A 26,513-nucleotide genomic window follows, 5' to 3' on the forward strand; every position below is an offset into this window, starting at 1 on the left:
TTAATTTCTTTAAGATGAAGTTTTAACATTTATATCCAACGATTTTTTTCTAAAATATTTCAAGTATTTACTTTTATTTCTTTTCTTTTTGTAGCCTCTTGTGTGAACATTCTCTCTACATCAGTCTGCAATAAACTGTCCGGACTTTTTCTCAATCTTTGTAAATTTATTAAAAAACATTGTAAAAAATCATGCAATGTGTGTTAAAAGATGAGACATAAAATACTCGATACGCTGGATTAAATTTGATGTTAGAGAAAGAAAATTTGTAATAAACTGCTTATTTAAAAAAAAAACGCTTTCATGTTTCTGTTGTGTATTTTTTTTGTTTGTTTGTTTGTTTCACTTAAAAGCCGTAAAGCCATTATATTCCGTTTCATTATATTTTTAAACGATCGTTAAATTTCAAAAGCCATTATATACGTAGGAAATTTTACGATCGTTTAAAAAGTCGGTATCTTTTTTAGAGACAAAAATGAAGGAATTTCTAACCGCTAGGTGATGCATTATTAAATACTACAGAAAACTACCACAGAAAAACTAAAAAAATTTTGTATTTGTCATGTTTTGTCCCCCGCCTCGATCGCCAAACTTGAAAAAAAAAAATGCTAGAGATGACATGTCTAGTTGAACGCTTTGTGGCCAAAGAGTGGGTGCTCATTTTACGTTAAATTTATATAGAAAATTTATCCCCTACGCTAAAATGTTAACTTTTTTTTTTTTTCAAAATTTCTTCTTTTATATTATTTATAAAGACTGATTAAGTGTATTCGGCCACAAAAAACCAGGTCTTAATTTTTTGGTCAATGTCAAGTTTCTTTCCAACTCCCTCAAAAACTTTAAAATGACGACTTTTAATGGTTTTCGGTAGTGCTGAAAACGAATATTACGTTTAAATTTTGGGCAGATAAGTAGTTTTCATGATATGAAGAAATTACTTTTTCAAAAAGTGGGGTATCACTCTCTTATATAAATTTAATGTAAAATGAGCACCCACTTTCTGGTCACCCAGTAATTTCTTCATATCATAAAACAAATTTAACTGTGATATTCGTTTTCAGCACCCCCGAAATTTGTCACTTTTTTTTTACTAAGAGATGCATTCATTTTTTCATCTCATAATTTAGGACGCTAATTATGCTGTTAGTAAGTTTACAAAAGCATACTTTTTTCGTTCTTTTTTCATCATACAACTTGTATAGTTGTTAACAGGTGCCTCTGCAGTTTACCATTTCACAAAAATTGTGTTTACATTAGAAGGCGGTTAAGTAAACTACGGAAGCACCTACTAAAAACTATACAAATTCTATAATTGAATATCCACCTAAAAAAAAAAATGAAAAACAAAAATATATTTTTGTAAACCGACCGCTCGTGTAAGCTTACTGACCGCATTATTTACGTCCTAAATTATGAAAAAATAAACGAATCTCTTAGTAAAAAACAGCACCGGTTTTCGGTAGAGCTGAAAACGAATATCACAGTCAAATTTGTTTTATGATATGAAGAAATTATTTGGTGGTTAGAAAGTGGGTGCCCATTTTACGTAAAATGTATATAGGAAAGTGATCCCCCACTTTTTGAAAAAGTAATTTTTCATATTATGAAAACTACTTATCTGTCCCAAATGTCAATGTGATATTCGTTTTCAACATCATCGAAAACCATTAAAAGTCGTCATTTTCAAGTTTTTTGAGGAGTTGGAAAGAAACTTTACATTAACCATTTTTCTCTAAGGGTTAAACGACGCTGGGTCACGTCGTAAAAATTGACCATTTTTAACTTAAGATATTAAATGAATTATAAAGAACATCTGTTTGGCAGGCAATTAAACAGACTTGCTATGGTATAATAATTATAATAAATCCTGGGCAACATCGCTTAAATTTTATTAACAAAAAAAGAGCAAGGGATCATGGATTTTGTTTACATGTGTGGGAGTGTGAACTTCTAGGCTAACTCGATTGTCGCCCTTTAACTCAGAAGAGCGACCTAGTTACGTCACTTCCTGTTCCCCATATTTCTTTCTCTTTCATGCTAGACCTTCAAGCAGTCAAGATGTAACAAACACCGGTCCGGTGGCAATGAGCCACCACCGCGCTCCTGACTAGCCAATGAGCCTTTCGCAGCTACCAAGCGCAAGTAACGAACTCTTATTCTAACGAGCTCTCGTCCTTTGTATCACTTCTTCATGTATATTTATGTAAATAAATTGAATTTCTTTCGCTGATATATAACGGTATGTTTTCTTCGTCATTATTCGACCTTTTGCTTTTCAATTCCTCTACCATTAAATACATCCACCATTACCCACACATGGGGACGGGGTCGTCTATCACACAGCACACCATCCTGTTCCAAACACATGTGTCCCTGACTAACTCTGCCCTCGTGAGGATGCAAATAAATGAGGACATTAGTTTTATTTTTCTCTAACAAATAAAAAAACGTTACTTAAAAATTAAGAATAAGCGAAAAAAATTTCCTCCGGATTAAAAATAAAAACAAGACCAAGAGCCATTAATCGCGTGCTCTCGTGTAATGAATGAATGCGTGAATGTAGGATTGACATGAAATTCTTAAAGATAAACTAAAATGACCGAAAAATGGGCTGAAATGACTTAAATAAATAAAAAGTAAATGACTTAGAATGACTTTAATGAACTTAAGGATGAATTGAATGACCTTAAGAATAACTTGAATGCTTAAAAAATAACTGGAATCCTTCAAAAACAACTTGAATGATCTGGAGAATGACTTGAATGGCTTTGAGACTGACTAGTTGTAAAGTGGGTGATAATTTTACATTAAATTAATACAGAAAAGTGATCCCCCACTTTATATCACAATAAGTACAGCATGTAGTAAGAACAGATACTACACTTTGATCTTGGCCAAAAGGCAAAGAAAAGGGTATTTATTTGATTCCCCACTGAGAAAATTAGGCAGAAGGCCGTTTTTTTATTGTGGAGAGTGAAGGAGAAATGGGGACCAGCTCCCCGGGGAGTAGGAGAGCTGGATAGTGACAATTGGTATGAAGGGGTTCCCTTACATTGTCCAAGGTCTTATATGTGGGGTTGGTATGTATTTGCTCCACCACCCAGTAAATTAGGCACAAGACCGATTTTTAATGTGAGGAGTGAAGGGGAAATGGGCACCAGCCTCCCGGGGAGTAGGGGAGCTGGATAGTGACATTTTGTATGTAGGGTTGCTCCTACATTGACCAAGGTCATATATGTGGGGTTGATCACACATGGTTTTTGCTTTGCATAATCTGCCAGAAAGATACTACACTTTGATCTTGGCCCGAAGGCTAAGAAAATGGTATTTATTTGCTCCCCTACCGAGCAAATTAAGCACAAGGCCGATTTTTAATGTGAGGAGTGAAGAGGAAATGGAAACCCGTGGAGTAGGGGAGCTGGATAGTGACAATTGGTATGAACGGTTGCCCCTACATTGACCAAGGTCTTATATTTGGGGTTGGTATTTATTTGCTCCCCCACCTAGCAAATTAGGCACAAGGCTGATTTTTAATTTGAGGAGTGAAGGGGAAATGAGGACCAACTCCCCAGGGAGTAGGGAAGCTAAATAGTGACAATTGGTATGAAGGGTTGACCCTACATTGACCAAGGTTTTATATGTAGGGCTGCCCCCACATATGGTCTTTACTTGCAGTATCTGCTGGGCAGATACTACACTTTGATCTTGACCAAAAGGCCAAGAAAAGGGTATTTATTTGCCCCCACCCCCACCGAGCAAATTAAGCACAAGGCCGATTTTTAATGTAAGGAGTGAAGGGGAAATAGGGACCAACTACTCGGGGAAAAGGGGAGCTGGATAGTGACTATTGGTATGAGGGGTTGCCCCTTCATTGACCAAAGTCTTATATGTGGTGTTGGTATTTATTTGCGCCTCCACCGAGCAAATTAGGCACAAGGCCGATTTTTAATGTGAGGAGTGAAGGGGAAATGGGGACCAACTCCCCGGGGAGTAGGGGAGCTAAATAGTGACAAGGTATTTCCTCTCCCACCGAACAAATTAGGCACAAGGCCGATTTTTATGTGAGGAGTGAAGGAGAAAGGGGGGTCAACTCCTCGGGGAGTAGGCGAGCTAGATAGTGACAATTGGTATGAAGGGTTGCCCTACATTAACCAAGATCTTATATGTGGGGCTGCCCCCACATATGGTCTTTGCTTGCAGTATCTGCTGGGCAGATACTACACTTTGATCTTGGCCAAAAGTCCAAGAAAAGGGTATTTATTTGCTCTCCCACCGAGCAAATTAGGCACAAAGCCGATTTTTAAAGTGAGGAGTGAAGGGGAAATGGGGACCAACTCCCCAGGGAGTAGAGGAGCTGGATAGTGACAATTGGTATGAAGGGTTGCCCCTACATTGACCAAGGTCTTATATGTGGGATTGCTCCCACATATGGTTTTTGCTTGCAGTATCTGCCGGAACAGCTACTACACTTTGATTTTGGCCAAAAGTCCAAGAAAAGCTTGAACAGCATCTATTAACAACAGACCTTTGATCTTAACTAAAAAGGCCAAGCACAAAAGTGTTACAGCGAGACCGACCGACGGAGTGACTTATACAGTCGCTTGCATGCGACTAATAATAATTCAGCATAGAATAATATTTTGAAATGAAAACAAAAACAGGAAATATTTAATAACGTAATGTTTCAATTAAACTATCACAGTTATTTCCCCTTTTGGTTTTCTGGTTTTTGGTTTCAAAATCAAACGGTTTCAGATTTCAGATATAATAAGTTAAATCAAATATAACCTTAGCGTTAAATAAACTAAATAATGGAAAATGTTTTAATTAGTACATTTGAAGCAAATCTATTATGTCGAATAAGTAATATCATCGAGGTAATTATTTAAATAGATTTCATTTAATGTGATATGCTAATGACCGTAACTCAATAATGTCAAAGTGGTTTAAAGAATCCTATATATTGAAAGTACATATAGAATATAATGTCTCCGTTGGCAGAAGTATCCTAACATGGGCATTAATATTTCATCACAAGGCAAAGTGTAGACACACATGGCCTTTATATTTCTTTGGTCCTTGGTAGTTGCACACACAGACACACAGACACACACTCGAACGCTACTACTTTATATATATATTTATATATATATATATATATATATATATATACTAGCAAAAGTACCCGTCGTTGACTGGGTTTAAAAACAGCCGACAGAAAATGGACTCTGATTTATGAAAGTATGATAGGTTATGAAAAGGAATGGTTGTAAATTTGGATTGAATTTGTGGGTATCAAAACCAAAGCAAAGTATGATGAAAGTAAAAATAAAATAGATAAACCCCATAATTTGTTATACCATACCTGTTCACACTGAAACACTTATCACAATATTCTGTGGATCCACAGTAGCGTCTAAAAGTTAAGAAATGATCGATCATTATTTTTTTAATGGTTTCTAACTTTATCTATGAAAAAGAAAAAAAAAATTTGGTGAATTTTCCCATGTTTAAGAATGGTAGTTAAAGAAAAAAAGTTTTTTTAATTGTTGATTTTAATACATATTAGTTTTTTTTACATATAAATAAATTTAATTAAATTACAGGCGTCCAAAAGTTAAGGAACGAGGGAAATTCATTATGAAAAAATAAAGAATCCTTTCAGTATTTAGTGAAAAGCCCCTTGTTTTCAATCACACTATGGCATCTTTTGCTGCAAGACAGAACCAATCGTTCACATGTTATAGGTGAAATATTATTCCAGGATGTTTTTATACATTCCCATGAATCATTAAGATTTTTTGGGTTTTTTTCTGTGATCTTATCACCAATAATTTTCCAAACATTTTCAATTGGATTCAGGTCTGGGCCCTGAGCTGACCAATCCATAACGCAAATATTGGATCTATTTAGCTCTTCTAAAACTATTTTTGCTTTATGGCACGGTGCGTTGTCTTTTTCATAATGAATTTCCCTCATTCCTTAACTTTTGGACGCCTGTAATTTAATTAAATTTATTTATATGTAAAAAAAACTAATATGTATTAAAAATTTAATTAAATTTATTTATATGTAAAAAAAACTAATATGTATTAAAATCAAAAATTAAAAAACCTTTTTTTCTTTTACTACCATTATTAAACATTGGAAAATTCACCAAAAAATTTTTTTTTTCTTTTTCATTGATAAAGTTAGAAGCCATTAAAAAAAAATGATCGATTGTTCCTTAACTTTTGGACGCTATTGTATATTAAAAAACCTTGTTAAACTTTGTGACATATTTCCATTCTATGGAGGTCAGGTGCGAACGAACACCTCATAATTTTATTATACCATATTTCTTCAAACTGAAACATAATTATCAAAGTATACTTACGCAGATAGATATGAAAAGTCTTTATTAAAGTTTGTGCCTATTTCCATTCTATGGAAGCCAAGCGCGAACGCAGACCCCACAATTTTATTATACCATCCCTATTTAAGTTAAAACATACTTATCAAAGTATTATTATGTACATCTATATATTTTAATTTTTTTTATTTCCATACTTTGTGGACCAGGCGCGAACGAAGACCCCACAAATTTTAATGAAACACCGTTCTGCCAGATCAAACATACCCATTCCTGTGTCTTGATACATCTATCATTATATGTAATCAGTTCTTTAAAATAGTGAACCATATAGGAGCCTATTCGTGACCAGACACACACACACACACATTCAGCTTTATATATATATATATATATATATATATATATATATATATATATATATATATATATATATATATGCGCATAATCACGTTGACACATTGCTTCTTATCAGATCAACGTAGTTAAGCAACAACGCACTGGGTCAGTACCAGATAGGTAACCACTTTTTTATTACATTTTCACCCCAAACAAGGCACATTGCCACTTTGGTGTAAGGGTCTAATATTAGGAGCAACAACTACTGGGGTACTATGTAGGGATGTGGGCAGCAAGATGTCGGTTCACGTTATACTTGAACTTCTGCACGTCAGTACAGTTGGGGAAGCAGGGACCTGGAAGGGAATTCCAAAGTCTAGCGCTTCTGGGGAAGAAACTACTGGAGTAGAAAGATCTTTTACATCTAGGGATCTCTCTGCCTGTCGGGTGTGTCGAGGGTGTTTAAAATTGAAGATAAAAATAAAGATAAAAATAAAGACAAAATTAAAATCTTTATTTTATCTTTATTTTTATCTTCAATTTTACTTCTCTTTTATTTTCATCTTTATTATTACTACTATTATTATAATTTTCATTACTATTATCTTTCATACTATTATAATTATCCTACTATTATTTGGTATATTTTATACCACTCTCATAAGTAGTAATGATTTCCTCACTCCCCCCACTTTGACATCAATATGTATACTTAACCTTTTGCATTCAGTTAAATGCACTCATAGTCATTGCCACCCTAATCTCCGACCGCCCCCTTATGATCATACCCTATATCATAACAGTAGAAACTTATAAATATATTGCCGCATATTACCTTTCAGTTTTACAACCTTGCACGCCCCCCCCCCCCAAATTATAAGCGATTTTATAGCCACCATTTGCCGTTTAGGTGGCACCAATAAACATTACCCACTCCATAGAAAAGAGACACCCCACAAACCATTAAAATAAATTACCACGCATCAACAATACTATAATACATATATGCCTTAATCTCAATACTATGTTAAAGACCATATATAATCTTATATTTCATACTATATATAACAAGCTTCTCCTTATTTATTTAGAATTCAATAAAGCTTCCCCCAACATTCTATAATTCCTTTTAATTTTTTTTCATTTACTATTCAATATTATTTTCTGTCTGTGTGTTCTTGTCCCCTTTAAGTAAGTGATTTCTTTTTAAATATCAAAATTGCTTAAAGGCATTTAGTTTAACTCTTTCATTTTTTATTATAAATTATTTAAATATTCATCAAATTTTATTTCAGTCACGTAAATTGATTTGGATACTATTACGAACAAATTTTTTTTAATTTTAGGAAAAGAAATTATATTTTAGATGGCGATTCATTTATTATTATTAAATGAATGAAAGAATAAAATAATTAGGTATATAGAGTATGACAAAGTAAAACACAAGTTTATGAAGTATAAATAAAGATTGTGAGTGGCAAGAATACTTCAGTCGAAAAGTATTTGTTCTCCTCTGACTGACAAGAAAGAGCAGATACTGAATGTTTAATTATTCATTCGAAAAATTTTTTTCTATGATAAATACTACACTTGAAATTATTTATTAACGAATAAAACATATTTTATTTACAAATATTTTTAATGATTTCTTAAAAATTTAAAACGCAAAGAAATGGATTTTCTTTACTTTTCGCATATATTTTCATAATTTAATTGATCGAATTAGAATTTAATTTTTAATTAAAAATATTTTTTGAATGGAAAACAACATTTGGTTATAGTCCTCTTATCACAACTCACTTGACCCAAAATCACTTTGGAAATATTACAAAGCATGGTTAATGTATGGATTTTTATGCCGATGGATTTTTATGCGGATGGATTTTATGATCAGAGATAATTCCTTCAATCGTCTTCAAAGAAGTACAAAAAATCTTCCATAAGATTGCAGTTAATAGATTTGCAAAGGTTGAAGCCGAAAGACTTTATATATATCAAAACTCATTAAAGCAAGCTAAGAGTAGGTTCCTACATCTCAAAGATTATTTAAATAACTCTATAGGTCAGATATGCATATTAACTTCTAGCTTAACAGGTAGGTTACTATATCTGCATAAAAGGACCCAAGATGCAATGACTTATGTCAGAAAAACAGACGTGTTTATTACATCCATTTCAAATCCAAAGTAGAGGGAAATTCAAGATGAACTTCTCCCTGGACAAACATACATTAATAGAAAATCTATTGGCCAGAGTGTTTCACCTGAAGATAATCGAAATATTGAATCTAATAAATAAATCAGAAATCTTTGGCCTACTACGATACTACGTGTACGCAACTGAATGGCAAAAAAAAGAGATTTGCCTCGTGCACATATATTATTGTGGCTTACCAGAAAATTAAACTGCAATCAAATTGATTCCATTATATCAGCTGAGTTGCCTGAACTGACAAACTGATCCAACCTTATTTGAAATAGTAAAGAGTAACATGGTGCACTAGTTTTGTGGTAATATCTATAAAAGTTCACCTTGCATGGTTGATAACCAATACACAAAAAGATATCCTAAAAGCTATCCAATTGGAACTCAGTTTAGTGAGGATGGTTATCTGTCTTATAGGAGAAGATCGCCTGGAGATGGTGGCTTTAAAACTATGGTTGGCAGGTATGAAGTCGACAGTAGGTGGATTGTACCTAACTCTCCCTTACTTTCAAAGACATGCAATGCTCACATAAACGTTGAATTCTGCACTTCTGTGAAATCTATCAAATAAATTTGCAGATATATAGATAAGGGATCGGATGCGGTCATGTTTTCCTTAAAAAATGTGAGTGATTAAGTTACTTGGTATTTTGGGATTTTCTATTCATGAAAGACATCCTCCAATCCAACAGCTTAGAGTTCATCTTTAAAAGTGTCAGAAGATTTATTTCAAAAACAAAAATGCTGACCGAGTTGCCCTAAACACAAAAGATACAACCTTACTGCATTTTTTTTATTTGTGAACAAGATAATTCTGCAAAAAAAGTTCCATTGTATTACACATGGAGTTCTCTAACGTAACAGCTAAATCTGACACCCAAGATCGCCATGGGCATGGAATGTGTGCCTACATTAAAGATGGCTTCCCATATGGCAGGGATATCTCTAGAGAAGATCCTAATTTACCCTATATGTGCTTCAGGGTTGCACTTGATAACACCACTACATTTATATTTGCCCTCTATCGGACCCACAACAGCGGAGTTACTATCTTTAAGAGCATATCTGAGAAAATAGACCACATACTGTCTGCACATCCCTCGGCTAACATCCACATCTGTGGTGACTTCAACGTCCATAACGTGGAATGGCTGACCCATTCAAATAAGACAGACGATGAGGGGAGGTTTTGTTATGATTTTGCCATTGCTTATGAAATACCTCAGATTATTCGCGAACCCAACCGTGTGCCTGATACACCCGGTCAATATGCAAGCCTCCTAGACCTTTTTCTCTCAACTTCCGCTGAGCTATGTTCATGTTCCGTTCATTCTCCTCTAGGATCCTTCGACCACTCCGTTGTATCAGTTAAGATAAAAACGAAATGTAATGTCCCCAGACGTACCCCTCCACCGTACTGTATACCGATACTCTATGGCTGACTGGGATAGCTTCTGTACATTCATATCTGATTTACCTCTGCACTCCATGTTTAAAAAGGAAGTGTCCTCTATAGTATCAGATCTGACCGAATGGTTAATTGTAGGCATAGATCAATTCATACCATCTAAAAAATTCCAACAAAAACCTAACAGCCAGCCATGGTTCTCCCCAGAATGTGCTGCTGCTATCGCGCACAGAAATCACTTTTTCCATAGCTACCAACGTAATAGATACACTGCGACAAAAGCTGCTTTCAGGACTGCCAGCAACCACTGTAAAAGAGTAATAAAAATGCAAGAGAGCTATATGCCCAGTCTGTTAAATCCAAGGTAGCTTATCAGCGGCTTGGTTCCCACCAGTTTTGGCAAATAACAAATAAGATCCTGAACAGAAGTGTGCGTTCTATCCCAACCATTATCAATGGACCAAAGGTCATCTCGTCAGCGTCAGACAAGGCCAAACTATTTGCCAAGAATTTTGCAGCTAATTCTACCCTATGCGACGAAGGCCATCAACTCCCCATATTTCCTCCTATAACACAGAACAAGCTAGATAACATACAAATATCCGTGCATGAGGTCGCCAAGCTAATCAAGAACCTTGATTCCAGTAAAGCAACTGGCCCTGATGGCATCCCAATTATAGTGTTAAAAAAAATTCAACCAGAACTCGCTCCCATACTTACAAAACTATTTAAGCGCGGCTTTAAGGAGAAGTGCTTCCGACTCCCTGGAAGACCTCATCAGTTTTCCCTGTATTTAAGAATTCAGGTGATAAGTCATCTCCCTCTCAATACAGACCAATAAGTCTCCTGTGTGTTATGAGTAAGTTGCTGGAATCCATATTAAATAGAGAAATAGTCAACCACCTCAGCAGGAATAACCTTCTTAGTGACACACAATATGGTTTCCGCTCTGCAAGATCTAACGCAGATGTGCTGACGGTTATATCTCACAGGATTAGTGAATCTCTTGACAAAAGCTTCCTTACTAGGGCAATTGCTCTTGACATATCAAAGGCCTTCGACAAGGTATGGCATAAGGGTCTACTTCACAAGATTTCCAGCTACGGTATAACTGGAAATGTTTTCTCAATCATTAAATCATTTCTCTCCGATAGGCTGATAAGAATAGTGGTCGATGGACAAAAATCGGAGGCCTGCAATAAAAATGCGGGAGTCCCTCAGGCGTCAATCCTGGGCTCAACTCTCTTCCTGATCTACATCAATGACCTCCCTAAACACATACTTAAATCATTCGTTGACATCTATGCTGATGACACGACAATCTATGGCAACACATCAAAGGCTGTAAATGACAAAGTTCTCTCTGATTCTCTCTCCTCTGATCTCGAGCATGTGGTTCAGTGGGGAAGACGTGGCTGGTTACCTTTAATACATCCAAAACCAAACTTCTATCCTTACATCATCAACGCTCTGATCCCCATCTGGCATCAATTGGGATGGATGGCTCTCGTCTGGGTGAGGCCCCGTGTTTTGACAAGCTTCTGGGTTTGACCTTTACTCCTGATCTGAAATGGAATACGTACATCAAGTCTGTTGCCAAGGTCGCTGGGAAGATGGTGGGATCCTTCTACCGCTCCAGAAGATATCTCACTACTGATGCAATTCTCTATCTATATAAAAGCCAAGTACATCCAAGGATGGAATACTGTTGCCATATCTGGGCAGGAGCTGCTAAAATAGCCTATCCTGTCTTGACAGAGTACGAAATAGACTTCGTGGCTTAGTGGGGGATGCACTTTTCTCTACCCTGCAACCTCTCTCTCCCACAGAAGAGACGTTGCGAGCCTATCCTTGTTTTATCGTTATTTCCATGGCAGGTGCTCGTCTGAACTCCAATCTTTGGTCCCCCCTCGCTAATCTTTCACGAAAAACACCCGTCTAGCTGAATCCACTGTGAAAAATTTCCCCCACTCTTTATCTGTGCCTAAATCAAAACGTGGATTCTATGAACAAAGCTTTTTTCTTAGAACTGCACGCCTGTGGAACTCTGTTCCATCTGCCTGCTTCCCACCGGACTACAACTTGGATGTCTTCAAGTCCAATGTTAACAAATACCTAATGAACCGCGCCCTTAAGTAAACACTTCATCAAATCTCCACACCAACGTAATGTACTTGCAATAACCCTTATCCCTGAGTGGCTCCCGGGCCTCGATAAGTGGTGATCACTGTGTAAAAAAAAAAACAAAAAAAAAACACATGCAGGGGAGAAAACAAGGAGTTTATGTTGAGGTTATTGAGGTGTAAAATCTCACACTATAATTATAAGAGGAATTAATATTGACGGTTATTGAGGTGTAAAATCTGACACTACAATTATAAGAGGAGTTAATGTTGAGGTTATTGAGGTATGAAATCTCACACTACAAGTATAAGAGGAGTTAATGTTGAGGTTATTGAGGTGTAAAATCTGAAACTACAATTATAAGAGGAGTTAATGTTGAGGGTATTGAGGTGTAAAATCTCACACTACAAGTATAAGAGGAGTTAAGGTTGAGGTTATTGAGGTGTAAAATCTCACACTACAATTATAAGAGGAGTTAATGTTGGGGGTATTGAGGTGTATAATCTGACACTACAATTATAAGAGGAGTTAATGTTGAGGGTATTGAGGTGTAAAATCTGACACTACAATTATAAGAGGAGTTAATGTTGAGGTTATTGAGATGTAAAATCTGACACTACAATTATAAGAGGAGTTAATGTTGAGGTTATTGAGGTGTAAAATCTGACACTACAATTATAAGAGGAGTTAATGTTGAGGTTATTGAGGTGTAAAATCTGACACTACAATTATAAGAGGAGTTAATGTTGAGGTTATTGAGGTGTAAAATCTGACACTACAATTATAAGAGGAGTTAATGTTGAGGTTATTGAGGTGTAAAATCTGACACTACAATTATAAGAGGAGTTAATGTTGAGGTTATTGAGGTGTAAAATCTGACACTACAATTATAAGAGGAGTTAATGTTGAAGTTATTGAGGTGTAAAATCTGACACTACAATTATAAGAGTTTACTCTGTGCACTCACGTCACCAGGAATGTTTCTTTTTTGAGACTCCTTCGTCATGAAATAAGAAGATCGAGTTCATTTTCAATTCTAAAAACAATAGTTCTTAGATGGACACATGTTCGCTATTATTATATTGTTTTACATGTTTTACATTCTCTTTGCAATTAAGAAATTGAAATGGGTCAATGGTTGTGAATGATGTAATCTCCGTTTTTTTCTGCTTTTCTAAAAACATGTATTTTGTTGAGCACTCCTAGCTACGAAAGACAACAAAGTTGATATAAAAGTACATATTTCTGCAAAATTTTACTTTTCTTTTCATCATATGATGCTTTCGTTTTGATACATTAAAATTGGAAGTTATTTCTTTACAAGCTCACCCCTTTTTCATAACCTTTCATGCTATCATATATCAGGGTCCACTTTTGAAGGCTCTTTTTGAACTCGGTCTCCGACGGGTACGGGTATGATCTGAAAGTGTAAATCATTTTTATTGATCTTAATAAAACAGCCGTATGGAATATATACATTATTAACGTATATTTGTTTTAAGTAAAACACACACACACACACACACACACACATATATATATATATATATATATATATATATATATATATATATATATATATATAAATGATGAGGCGATTCCAATATTTTCCCAATTTCAATACAATTACCGATTCTGATTCCGATGTTTTATAAATCTCTAAATAATTAACTATAGAGTTGTTGTATTTTCTCGACCGTAAAAACACTTGTTGAATGGGTAGATATTTTCTCAACCATAAAAATAGACTTGTTGAAGAGGGTCTATTGATTTTTATTCTACTATTAGTTTAAAATCAATTCTTCATTATTATTTTATGATTACTAAAAGCAAAGGAAGATAACAAAATAAAAAAATGATTCCTGCTTCCGATTAATCGCCCACCACTAACATTGTTATTGCATTTTCACCCCCCCTCCCAAAGGTACAACGTAAGTTTGGTGTAAAGGAGTACTATCTGGTACATAATTTGCAGGAATAACTATATAGGGAGTTAGCAGCGAGATGTCTGTTTACACTACACTTAACTTCTGCATGTCAGTACAGTCTGAGAAGAAGGGATCCGGAAAGGAATTAAAAAGTCTATCAGTCCGAGAGGAGAGTAGAAGGCTTTCTGGCATTTGGGGAACTCTACTGTGTAGGGGTAGGATTTTGCTGCATGTCGTGTTTGTCCGGGTATTTACGTCGAGGGCGTACGTGGGCTTTAGAGCACCTACCATTAAAATACTTGTATGAACAGTCAAAGGGATGCAACATTTCGTGAATAGGACAGTGGTTGAAGCCTAGTTGAAGGTGCAAGATCTATTTAGTAGGCGACTCTCTTTTAAACCCTGACTAAGAGCGTAAGACTAGAAACATGCTACCAGCTTAAATGTGGCAATAGTACTCCATACATAAGCGAATGGTTGCCTTTTAGCGGTACAGGATACTTGCAAGTTCAAGAAATTTTCTAGCACGGTAGCTTCACAGCAGCTTTAGTAATGCACTCAATGTATCTGTTCCAATGTATGCTCCCTGTGGACGTTAAGTCGAGGAGTTTAAACTAAGTACTTCCAGATAATGCATCATTAGCCATGGCTAATAGAGAAGCTGTCTTGTAATTATTAGAGAAAAAGAACTTAGTCTTGGCAACACTGAATGTTACCCTCCATTTTGTCTCCATTCCACTACAGACTGGAGGTCTTCCTCAAGGGGTATTGCCATTGTCTGTGATATGTGTTCATTCATTTTCCTATCGTGTCTATTATAGAGTGTAGTGTCATCATCACATATACCCATCTCAGAGACAACTTTACCAGAGAGGTCATTTATGAATATCAGAAATACTAAAGGTATAAGAATCGTCCCCTGAGACACACCATCATTTATATTATATGGTTTTGACGTACGATAATCGAGGACAGACTGGATTCCTCTTTTATTTAAGAAAGAATTAATTATATTAAGTATCTGTCCAATAATATCATATGATCTGAATTTTATAAGACGAGCGTGCCATACCCTGTTAAAGGCCTTAGATATACCTAAGGCGTATGCTTTAGCCTCCCTTGCCTTATCCAGTGCATGGTATATACGTTCAGAGATTACAGTTAGGATATTTGCAATAGAACAGACGTGCCTAAATCCATACTGTTCGTCAGACAGAAGTTTAGCAGCTGTAAAGTGGTAGACTAGAGATTGATTAATTAAAGACTCAAATATTTTAGCGAAAAGCGGGACGAGGCTAATTAGGTAATAAGTTAATGGATCAGTTCTTTCGCCAGAATTCTTATAAACTGCAGAAGCAGTTTTCCAGTAATCAGGAAAACAAAATTCGTTTAGGCATTTGTTGAAAGGCCTGGGGAGAACTAGAGAAATTTCAGCCGAACATTTTTAATAGTACAGCCGGAATGAGATCAGGTCTACATGTTTTTAGGTGTCTAGATTTTTTTATAATATCGTGTACTTGAGAAGGAGTTATTTTCAGATCATCTAAGGTAGTTTCTGTTTGCTAAGGAAAATCTTGGAGAGAGTGGTTTGCTGGGTCTAAAGTAGATTTGCAGGTAAACTGACGGGTAAGCAGGTTAGCCTTCTCGATTATCGTGCAAACAACTTCAAGAATTTTGGACAATGGGTGATTTTTGATTGCCCATTATTTACTACACTGTTGTAGATATTCCAGAAATCACGAGTTCCTAATTTCTGCGCTTTAATGCTTCTTCTGGTTATTTCAGTATATTCTATGTAAGCTGTCGCTATTTCATTTTTACTATCACTTCTATAAACTTTTTGTCAATTTATACTGGATAAATCTGCGGTATGCATGCTGCCTTTGACCAATGCTATTGCGTAAGTAGTAGTGGGTAGACTGGTGTTTTTATAGGAAAATTATTAGTAAATTACAATAATCAAGTCCCTTTAATAATACTTAAGGAATAGCACTGTCTTGGAAATATGAACTAAAAGTTCATGCAAGGTTCACGACTTTCGTTGTTCGGACGCTCTGAATTATCTCATGTCTGCATCCGAACTGTGCGTTTATTAGTTTTTAATTCTCTTCATTCCCATAGCATATGTTTGGTGGCCCGGAGATAACGCCTTACCAAATGGAGTCAAAGGAGGCTTCGTACCTGTTTGAAGTTTCCAAGTTGCAGAAATTGTCATTCCTAAACTGATGATTGGGTAAGCACGAAGCACTAGTGTCTGTAGGTATAAAAGAAAAATTATTATGCAATTATATATTTATATATATATATATATATACTTTTTGAATTTGTTTAGATATTTTTAACATCTATTAAAAAAACATGTAAAGAAAACAATGACTTTGTCAGATTATTTTACACTTTTAGCAGTTTCAAAAAGGTGAATGTGCAATAGAAAATATAACAGTTTTCAAATGTGAATATTTCACATAAGTTACGTAAACATTAAATTAAAACAGCATAATAAGTACAAATCCAGTAGATGATATAGCCGAAACATATATTTTTAATCGGCAGCGATCGTAATAGATTGCGCAGTTTTAAATAAAGTATATGTAGGAAAAAGTATATTTAAATGATATACACTAACAAAAAACGTAACTATTTGAAAAAAATAAAAACAAAACCTAAATATGTTCGAAAAAATATCTTAATATTTTGCCCAAATATATAAGTAAGCAGTTTTTAAGAGTAGCGGAAGTATTGTATCTATTTTGTGCTTCCATACCTCAATTGACAGACCCGGCGGCATCTTGAGAGTAACGGTCTGGTTTTATGCGTAATTACCTATTTTTTTTACTTACACACATTTGTTCCAGTTATTAAGGGTAACATTATTTTAGTGTCCATGTACGAGCGGTCAATATGTATGCAATTGTTTTTTATCTGCTAACATAACTGTCTTCTGTAGAGATCGACGCCATTTTAGAGAATTTTGGTACTGTTCGTTTCTGTAGGCAGTATATTAATTCCGGAATATAAGTATGTCCGGTTTCAACCAATAAGATTGCGCGGAGTATGGCTGGGAAACGTTATTATTAAAGAGTCGGAAAAGGGAAAGCTAATGGTATGCCTATGTGTTTATGATCAAGTTACGAAGGGTGAAACACCATATCTGTCAAAAGTGCAGAATACTCCCGATGATGACTGGCGGTGGTTGGAGGACTTGATATTTAGAGAGAAAATAGGAACTATTTCTTCTAAAGATGGTTGCAATTGTGATGGTTTTGATCCGAGGATGAAAAGTAGGTTTTATTATAACTAAATGTGTCTAAAATTGCGTTCTAAAGTTACATAATAGTAGTTAATAGTCTAGATATAATAAATTTGTATGTAGCATCTGTTGTTGTAAACCTACAGTACTTTGGTCCAGAGGGAAAGTTCTGCAATCAAAATATTATATATGGAGATAATCTACTTAGGAGTTAATTATGCAGAAATGTGCATGCTTCTATTTTTTTCTTTCGTGCAATATCAATGCTGTGATGTATAAACCTCATGGATAATGACGAACTCTTCCACTTACTATAAAAATCGAGAGGCATATACTTTCGACGTTAGCAAACATGTTAAGCTCGAGGCTTGCACGCGTAATAGTCAGAGAGACGTATACACACACACTTCATTTGTTTTAAATACTTTTCTGTTCTATATATTTGTTTCCACTAAATGCTGATTTGTGCATTTCTTCCAAGCCTGTTCTGGGACATCAACGCTTACGAAGACAAAAAATAAGAATCCCCAAACTTTGTCACACGCAACAATTTACAGCAGTTTCATTTTCTGTGTGAAAGAACGATTTTCATAATTCGTACTTTATAAAACCAATTCCCTTTCTTTCTCTCTCCACCTCTCCGATTTCGTTGGTCTGTAAACTTAATGCTATTATTATGAATTTAAAGATTGGTTAATATAGATATTATTGTCACTCTCGGAAAGTCCTTCCAACATGAAACTATTGTAACTTTTTCATAAACAAATGCTTAACGAAAAAAACCGTGTGCATACGTCGATTCAAACAAACGTGTACTCGCTGCACATTTTCAAAATTCAATTTAATTCAATTGAATAGTGCCACTTAGATATAAGCGGCTACTTTAGGGACCAGAAGTTGCAAATACATTATGTAGGGAGTTGAGCAGCAAGATGTCTGTTCACATTACATTTGAACTTCTGCATGTCAGTAGAGTTGGCAAGGCAGGAACCCGGAATGGAGTTCCAAAGTCTCGCAGTTCTGGGGAAGAAACTTTTAGAGTAGAAGGCCTTCTTACATCTAGGGATCTCTACTGTGTAGTGGTGGGATGTTGCTGCTTGCCGGCCTTGTCAGTGGTATTTACGTCGAGTGGATACAAGGGTTTGTAGTTTGTCAGACTATCCACCATTAAAATACTTGTAGAACAGACAGAGGGATGTAACGTTTTATCGATGGTACAGAGGCTTAATCTTAGATGACAGTTCAGGACTTATCAAGTTAACAACTCTCTTTTGAACCCTGTCCAGGAGCGAGAAACTGGTAGCAAATGCACTAGCTCAAATGTGACAACAATACTCGTTACACAGGTGAATAGCGGCCGTATAGAAGTACAAAATACTTCCAGGCGTAAGTAACTTTCTAACACGGTAGAGAAAGCCCACATTTCTCGCAGTAAGCTATTGAACACGTTTACTCTTTTAAAACCTTTAACATACACATAACTTTCAGATTGCAAAAAAAAAAAAAAAAAAGAATTGGTGGACCTGAACAATACTGGCCCTACTAGTGTTTTTATTTTATTTTTCGCTTATTCGTAAATTATTCAAGCAATTGTCAGGGCTACATGCTTTTATTTGGTATTATAACATTCTAATATAGTGAACACCCAGTTTTTGTTAATTTTTGCCACTAGCATTTACATTATTTTATTTTAAAATTTTCGCACATATGCACAACGCTTGTCATAGATTATACGCTTAGCTTTCACATTAACACCTTGGAAAAAACTGTATATTCCTGTCACAGACGATTATGTTTCCGACACGTTTCTGAGACCAGCAAGATAAACGTACCTTATTTCTGATCACAGTCCATGATGATTGTGTAACATAATGCCACAGCCCACTCGAGAATGCTGATCTCGCTGTGGAAATGGTAGAAATAGCCCTAAATTTTCGACGCAAAACGGAAGTGCCACTGCTCAAAACAACAAGGTATTACAAAAAGGCTGACTGGGAAGTCATCAGGGATCTCATTAGATATGCCCCATGGGGAAATATCTTTTCTCTTCCCGCTGAACAGTGTGGAAATAAGATCGCTGAATGGTTCAAAACGGCAATTGAAGCACATGTTCCCACACGGAAATTCTATAGCAAGCCCCACTCTCCCCAATGGTTTACTTCTACTTGTGCAGCTACCATTTCTCAAAGGCAGCATGCGTACCGCAGATTTAATCGACATAAGTCCAGTTCAACCAGAAGTATATAGAAGCTAGAGGTAATTGTAAGAGAGAAATAGTGACAGCTAAGAGAAAATATACTGAATCCACCAGAAAGCGTATCGAAGCACAGAAATTAGGAAATCGTGATTTTGGGGAAATCTACAACAGTGTAGTAAATAATGGACAGTCAACAATTCCCTCACGATCAAACAATCATGAGGTTGTTTGCAACCGAGAATGCTAACATGCTTGCCAGTCGGTTTGCCTCAAACCTCACATTGGACCCAGCAAACCACTCCCTCTCTGAATTTCCTTTGCGGACAGACACCACACTAGATGATCTGAAAATCACCCCTTCTCAGGTGCATGGTATCATAAAAACCTAAACCGAAAGCATATGGACCTGATCTCATCCGGTTTGTGATACTTAAAAAAAAAAAAAGCTCCGCTGAGTGTGCTCCAGTTCTCTCCAAACTTTACAACAAATGCCTTAACAAATCTTGCTTTCCTGACTGCTGGAAAACTGATTTTTTGGTACCAGTTTTAAAGAATTCTGGCAAAAGAACCGGCCATTAAATGATCGCACTATTAGCCTCATCCAACTTTTCACCAAAATATTTGAGTCTATAATTAATTAAGCTTTATTCCCTCACCTTAGAGTTACTAAACTTCTGACCGACCATAAATATGGATTTAGGTAAGCCGGTTAACAACAGATATCCTAACTGTAATCTCTGAATGTATATACCATTCACTGGACAAAGCAGGGGAGGTTAGAGCGGTAGCTCTAGATATATCTAAGACTTTTGACAGGTTATGGCATGAATGTCTTCTCAAGAAAAATCAGATCATATGGTATCACTGGAAGAATACATAAGGTAATTAAATCCTTCTTAAGTAAGAGAATAATACAAGTTGTCCTTGACGTTCGTACATCTAAACAATAGGATACATCTAAACAATAGGACATTTATTATTCCTAATATTCATAAATTACCTCCCTGATAAATTTTTCTCTGAGATGGGTATATTTACTGATGGAACCATGCTCTATAACAGACAGGAAAAAGCATATCTAAGGAAATGGCAGAAACACTAGAGGAAAACCTCCAATTTGCAGTGGAATAGGGACATAAATGGATGGTCACATTGAATGCTGCTAAGACTAAACTTGTCGCCTCCAATAATTACAAGAAACCTTTTCTACCACCAATAGCAATGGCCAGCATTACCTGAAAGTACTTCTTTCAAACTCCTGGGCCTAACGTTCACAAGAAACATGATTTGGAACGGATATATTGAGAACATTGTCAAGACTGCTGCGATGAAGGTGGGCTCGCTCTACGATGCTAGAAAATTAATTACGCCTGAAAGTATCATGTATCTCTATAAGGACACCATCCGCCCATATATGGAATACCGTTGTCTCATTTGGTCTCACCTCTGGACAGGGCTCAGAAGAGCGTCGACAACCTGATAGGTCCTGAACTCTCATCTAAGCTTCAACCCCTGTCCCATCGATGAGATGTCGCATCTCTGCACCTGTTTTAATGGTGAATGCTCTGACGAACTACAAACACTTATACTCTCTCAAAAATCAGCTAAATCCCACCCCTAAACAGTAGAGATCCATAGGTGTAAGAAAGCCCTTTACTTCAATAGTTTCTTTCCCAGAACTGCTAGACTTTGGAAATCCCTTCTGGGGCCCTACTTTCCGAACTGTACTGCCATATATATATTCTAGCATTTCAGCCCGGCGTTGCCCGGGTGTTTGGAGGTGTATGTTGAGCAAAAATCTTTAAAAAGCGGTCAATTTTTTAAAACTTTGACCCCTATTATTACCCCTTAACATTTATTGTTTTGGGCTGAACTCAAATTATTAAGTTAGATCCATGTCCAAGGAACCTATATCTAAAATTTCAAATGTTTGGATCCAGAATTGTCGGAGGAGTTTGGTAGAGTTCTCAAATGTCAAATCGTTGAACTTTGACCCCCTAACAGCCAAATTTCTGTCCGAAAACGGATTACAAGGATTTCCCCACATATCAGTACCTGTATATCAAATTTCGAGTCTGTAGACTGAAAATTGACAGAGTCGAGGGGGTACAAGTGCTTGCACTTCGTCAGAGCATTCGCCGTTAAAGTATTTGTAGAACAGGCAAAGGGTTGCAACATTTCGTCCATGTGACAGAGGCTGAAGTTTAGCTGACAGCCCAAATATAACAACAATACTCCATACATGGGCGAATGGTGGCCTTATAGAGGTATAAGATACTTTCAGGCGTTAATATCATTCTAGCAGGGTAGAGAGAACCAACCTTCTTCGCAGCGGTCCTGGCAATGTTCTCAATGTAATTGTTCCAACTCATGTTTCCTATGAACGTTAGGCCAAGGAGTTTAAAAGATGTATTTTCAGATAAAGAGTCATTGGGCTTTGCTATTGGCGGCAAGGAAGGTTTCTTGTAATTATTGAAGGAAACAAGTTTAGTCTTGGCAGCATTGAAGGTGACCATCCATTTTTGTCCCCATTCCACTACGGATCGGAGGTCTCCCTCTAGTGTTTCTGCCATTTCTTTAGATATGTGTTCATTTGTTTTCTTGTCGTGTCTGTTATAGAGCGTGGTGTCGTCAGCATAAATACCCATCTCACAGACAATTTTGTCAGGGAGGGAATTTATGAATATTAGGAATAACAGAGGTCCAAGAATAAACCCCTGAGGCACTCCCGCATTTATATCATATTGTTTAGATGTACAACCGTCAAGGACAACCTGGATTTTTCTCTTATCTAAGAAGGATCTAATTATGTCGTGTATTCTTCCAGTGATGCCGTATGATTTGATTTTCTTGAGAAGACCCTCATGCCATACCCTGTCAAAAGCCTTAGATATATCTAGAGCTACCGCTCTACCCTCGCCGCTTTGTCAAGTGAATGGTATATACCTTCTGAAATTACAGTTCGGATGTCTGTTGTGGAACGGGCTTGCCTAAATCCATATTGTTGGTCGATCAGAAGTTTAGCATCTGTAAGGTGATTGACTAGAGCTCGGTTAATTGTCGTCTCAAATATTTTGGCGACAAGTGGGAGGAGGTTAATAGGGCGATAATTTTCTGGGTCAGTTCTTTCGTCAGAATTCTTGAAAACTGGCACTACAGAAGCAGTTTTCCAGCAGTTTTTTTGGCGACTTCATACAGTGGAACAGATTACATATATAACATCTGACCATAGCTGCAAAGTAAAGAACTACTAATAGACTCAGCGTGGAAAAGCCTTAATCCGGCCATATTGTCTCTGGCTTAGGAAATACGTGTCTGGCGGGTTGGTATTAAATTGACCGGTAATAAATGCTTTTTACTTCAACTGAAATAAAAACTGGTGTCGTTTTTTTTTCTTTCTTTGTGAGACTTTCATACACAATGTCGATTCCGTGTTAAAATGTAATGACAACGTTACAATTTGTGTAGGCACATCAACAAACAAAATATGCGTTTTTGTGTTTAGCTACATGAATATACTGTTAGGCCTTTTAGTCTACAGAAACTGAGTGTGTGGTGTACCATACATCTTTAAGGAGGAGAATGAGAATCGGATGACGGTCGATAAAGACTGTAACATTTCACTAATTCATGCTTTCACTAGAAGAAAGATTCTCGACTTCGAGAAGATACACATGTAGAACGTCGGAGGTTACATTGACAGATCGTTGTGAACAAAACCACTCGAGATGATCTTAGGATCTTAATAATATTGACTTATAAATATGTCTATGGAGCACATAAAGCAATTCATTGCCAAGGTTACCGGAAAAAATGGTTGGTTCATTCTACTGCTCAAGTAAATATCTCACTTCCGATGCAAGTCTCTACTTATCTAAGAGTAAAGTACGTGCTGGAAAAAGAATACTGTTGCCACATCTGGGTTTAAGCTACTCAGACCTTCCCATTGTGCCTTGACAAAGTTCAAAACCGGCTTCGAAACCTGGTAGGTGAAGCCAACTTTAGTATAGAATTATTGGATTTGTTTAATACATATGAAAGATACAGAAACTATATTTGCTTCAATTAAAATTCTGATGCTTATAATGCAATGAAAAGCCTTCTAGCGACTCGTTCACTCATTAAACTCAGATCCATATTAATAATGACGCAATCTACTCAAACACCGATGAGAGTTAAGTTGGTTTCGAATTACTTCCCCTTTATTGACGTATAATTGAAATGAGCAAATAAATCCTTCTGTCTCTTTCATAAAATTAATTTGTAGGAGTGTTTTAATTATTTTTTATATATGTTTTATTAATTCATTGAGATAAGGCGCACGTGACAAATGAGGATATATGTCTACGAATAAAACGATTGAATGAAATTCGTCTGCCATTTGTACTTGATATTTCAGGACGACATTATGTATGATAATTGAAAAAACGACTTCGAACAATTTACAGGTCAGTATCTTTATATATATTTATCATAAGCGCGAAAACTTTATTTTATTCGACATTATATATATATATATATATATATATATATATATATATATAAAAAGTGGGTTACCACATTATTAAGGCCCGAGGATCACTTGCGGTTAAGGGTTCATGGCCTTTAGGTAGTTAGCAAGACAAGCAAGTGTAGTAGTCGTTGGTAGTGAAAATTTTATTTAATCTCATTATTTACGGAGACAGCTCAGCAGAACTTGTTTATATTAGACTTGAGGACAGCTATATTGTAGTAAGTTGGAAAGCAGACCAGCGGAACAGAGATCCACGGGAAAGAAGTTCTAGGAAATAAGCTTAGTTCATGGAATTCACGTTTATATTTAGGTACATATAGAGAGTGGGTGAGATTGTTGACAGTGGTTGTAACTAGACGAGTGATTTTGTGAAGGTTTGACAGGGGAAGACCATAGACGAGCTAAAGCGATCAATTGCCACGAAAATAACGATAGAGTAGAGACAGGCTGGTAGCATCACTACTGTGGGAAAGAGGTTGCAGATAATCAGGTTCCGAAGTTGGTTTCCAACTCTGTTAAGGCAAAATAAGATATTTGGAGCAGTTACAGCCCAGATGTGGCAACAGTACTCCTTTCTAGGAAACACTTGGCTTACATCAGAAGTTAGATATCTACTTGAATGGTACAATAACCCAATCAATTTTGTCAACAGATTTGATGTATGTGCCCCATTTCAGATCAGAGGTGAATGGCCACACCCAGAAGTTTGTCAAAGCACGGTGCATTCCTTAGCTGGAGGCCAGGGCGTTGATGATGTAAAAAGAAAAAACTTAATTTTAGATGCATTAAAATCATTATCGGCCTCTGAAGTGTTGCTGTATACATCAAAGATCAGAGAGCAACCCACATGTATACAGATTCATAACAGTTTAATAAAGAACAAACTCTTGTATATGAGAGGTAATCATCACGCATATATATATATATATATATATATATATATATATATATATATGATTGGTTCTTCTTAACAGAAGTTTGACATGTCTTTAAATAACTCGTTCAACTGGGTACACAGTTGATATACCTTACTTTGCGCCAAGTCCGGGGCAATTGCGCCAACTGGTGCTCTTTTGGCAACCACGCATACAAAGAGACCTTTTTTTAGTTGGCGCAATTACCCCAAAGTACGGTATATATATATATATATATATATATATATATATATATATATATATATATATATTTAAATATATATATTTAAATAAGGGGGTAGTCACCAACAATGTGTATTTCTTAACACTATTTTATTACCAAGACACGGAATAATAAAATAATGCTAAAAAATACACATTGTTGGTGACTACCCACTTATTTAAATATACATCTTTCTTTCGTTGGAATTTCTTAACCCATTATATATATATATATATATATATGTCAAGTCATATCATATGCTACTGGTAGCATGTAACCCAGTACGACCTGCCTCATGGTCGAGACACCGGCTACTAAACTGGTCCCCCCACCAGACCTGTGCTAGTCTCTCTGAAGGATTAAAAACAAGACCTTTCAAAAGGCGAATGAACCCTTTTTCCGGGTCAACAGCCAACTAGCACCGTGTGTGTTGGTGTGTATGTATGTGTGTGTTGGGGTGGAAAGGGTTCCAGTAAGCCGTGGTGAAGGTAATCTTTCTAGGAGAAGTAAATCTCTGATTTAAAAAACCATAAAGCGGGAGACCAGTACCCGCATTAAGCTGGTCTGCAGTTTAACTTGTTGCTGGCTTCCTTGCTCTTGCTTATTGCTGGATATCAACATTTTGAACCGAGAGAGAGAGCTGTCGTACAAAGCTAAAATTCCGTACCATCATCTGTGTATAGATACTCCCTCAGACATTTTTCTATTAAAATGGTCCTGTGGCGATGGAAGTCATTTTAGGGCTCATGCACTTTAAGTGTCTGAGGGACTAATAAGACGTTGCAATCATCATATATATATATATATATATATATATATATATATATATATATATACAGAAGTTTCAATGCGATGTGAACAGACATGTCACTACCCAACTACCCACAATCTCCTGTTAGACCTGATCCCAAATAGTAATCGCTTTCGTGCAAGTGGCAATTCGCCTTAATTAGGTTGCAAAAGATAAAATTATTTGTATTTAATTATGGAATCAGAATGTTATTTGATCCATATGCACACGAACGCACTCACACATACATGGATATATATGAAAAGAAGT

General features: G+C 36.1%; 2 protein-coding genes and 1 pseudogene across 2 annotated transcripts in view; 2 read left to right on the forward strand and 1 right to left on the reverse strand.

Moving 5' to 3' along the window:
* Positions 1 to 26,513, forward strand: part of LOC145303398 (cysteine-rich secretory protein LCCL domain-containing 2-like) — a 97,985-nt gene that overhangs the window by 59,961 nt on the left and 11,511 nt on the right. The gene's annotated exons all lie outside the window — the stretch shown is intronic.
* LOC145242601 (U2 spliceosomal RNA) lies at positions 2,789 to 2,915 on the reverse strand (annotated as a pseudogene).
* LOC145303404 (peptidase inhibitor 16-like) overlaps positions 24,092 to 26,513 on the forward strand; it is a 56,891-nt gene continuing 54,469 nt past the window's right edge. Inside the window, exon 1 of the mRNA XM_080144724.1 lies at positions 24,092 to 24,251. The gene's annotated coding sequence lies outside the window, so the exon portion shown is untranslated. The remainder of the gene's footprint in view (positions 24,252 to 26,513) is intronic.

This window comes from Euprymna scolopes, chromosome 2 (assembly GCF_053919585.1).
Source record: "Euprymna scolopes isolate OS-2025 chromosome 2, ASM5391958v1, whole genome shotgun sequence".
NCBI lineage: Eukaryota > Metazoa > Mollusca > Cephalopoda > Sepiida > Sepiolidae > Euprymna > Euprymna scolopes.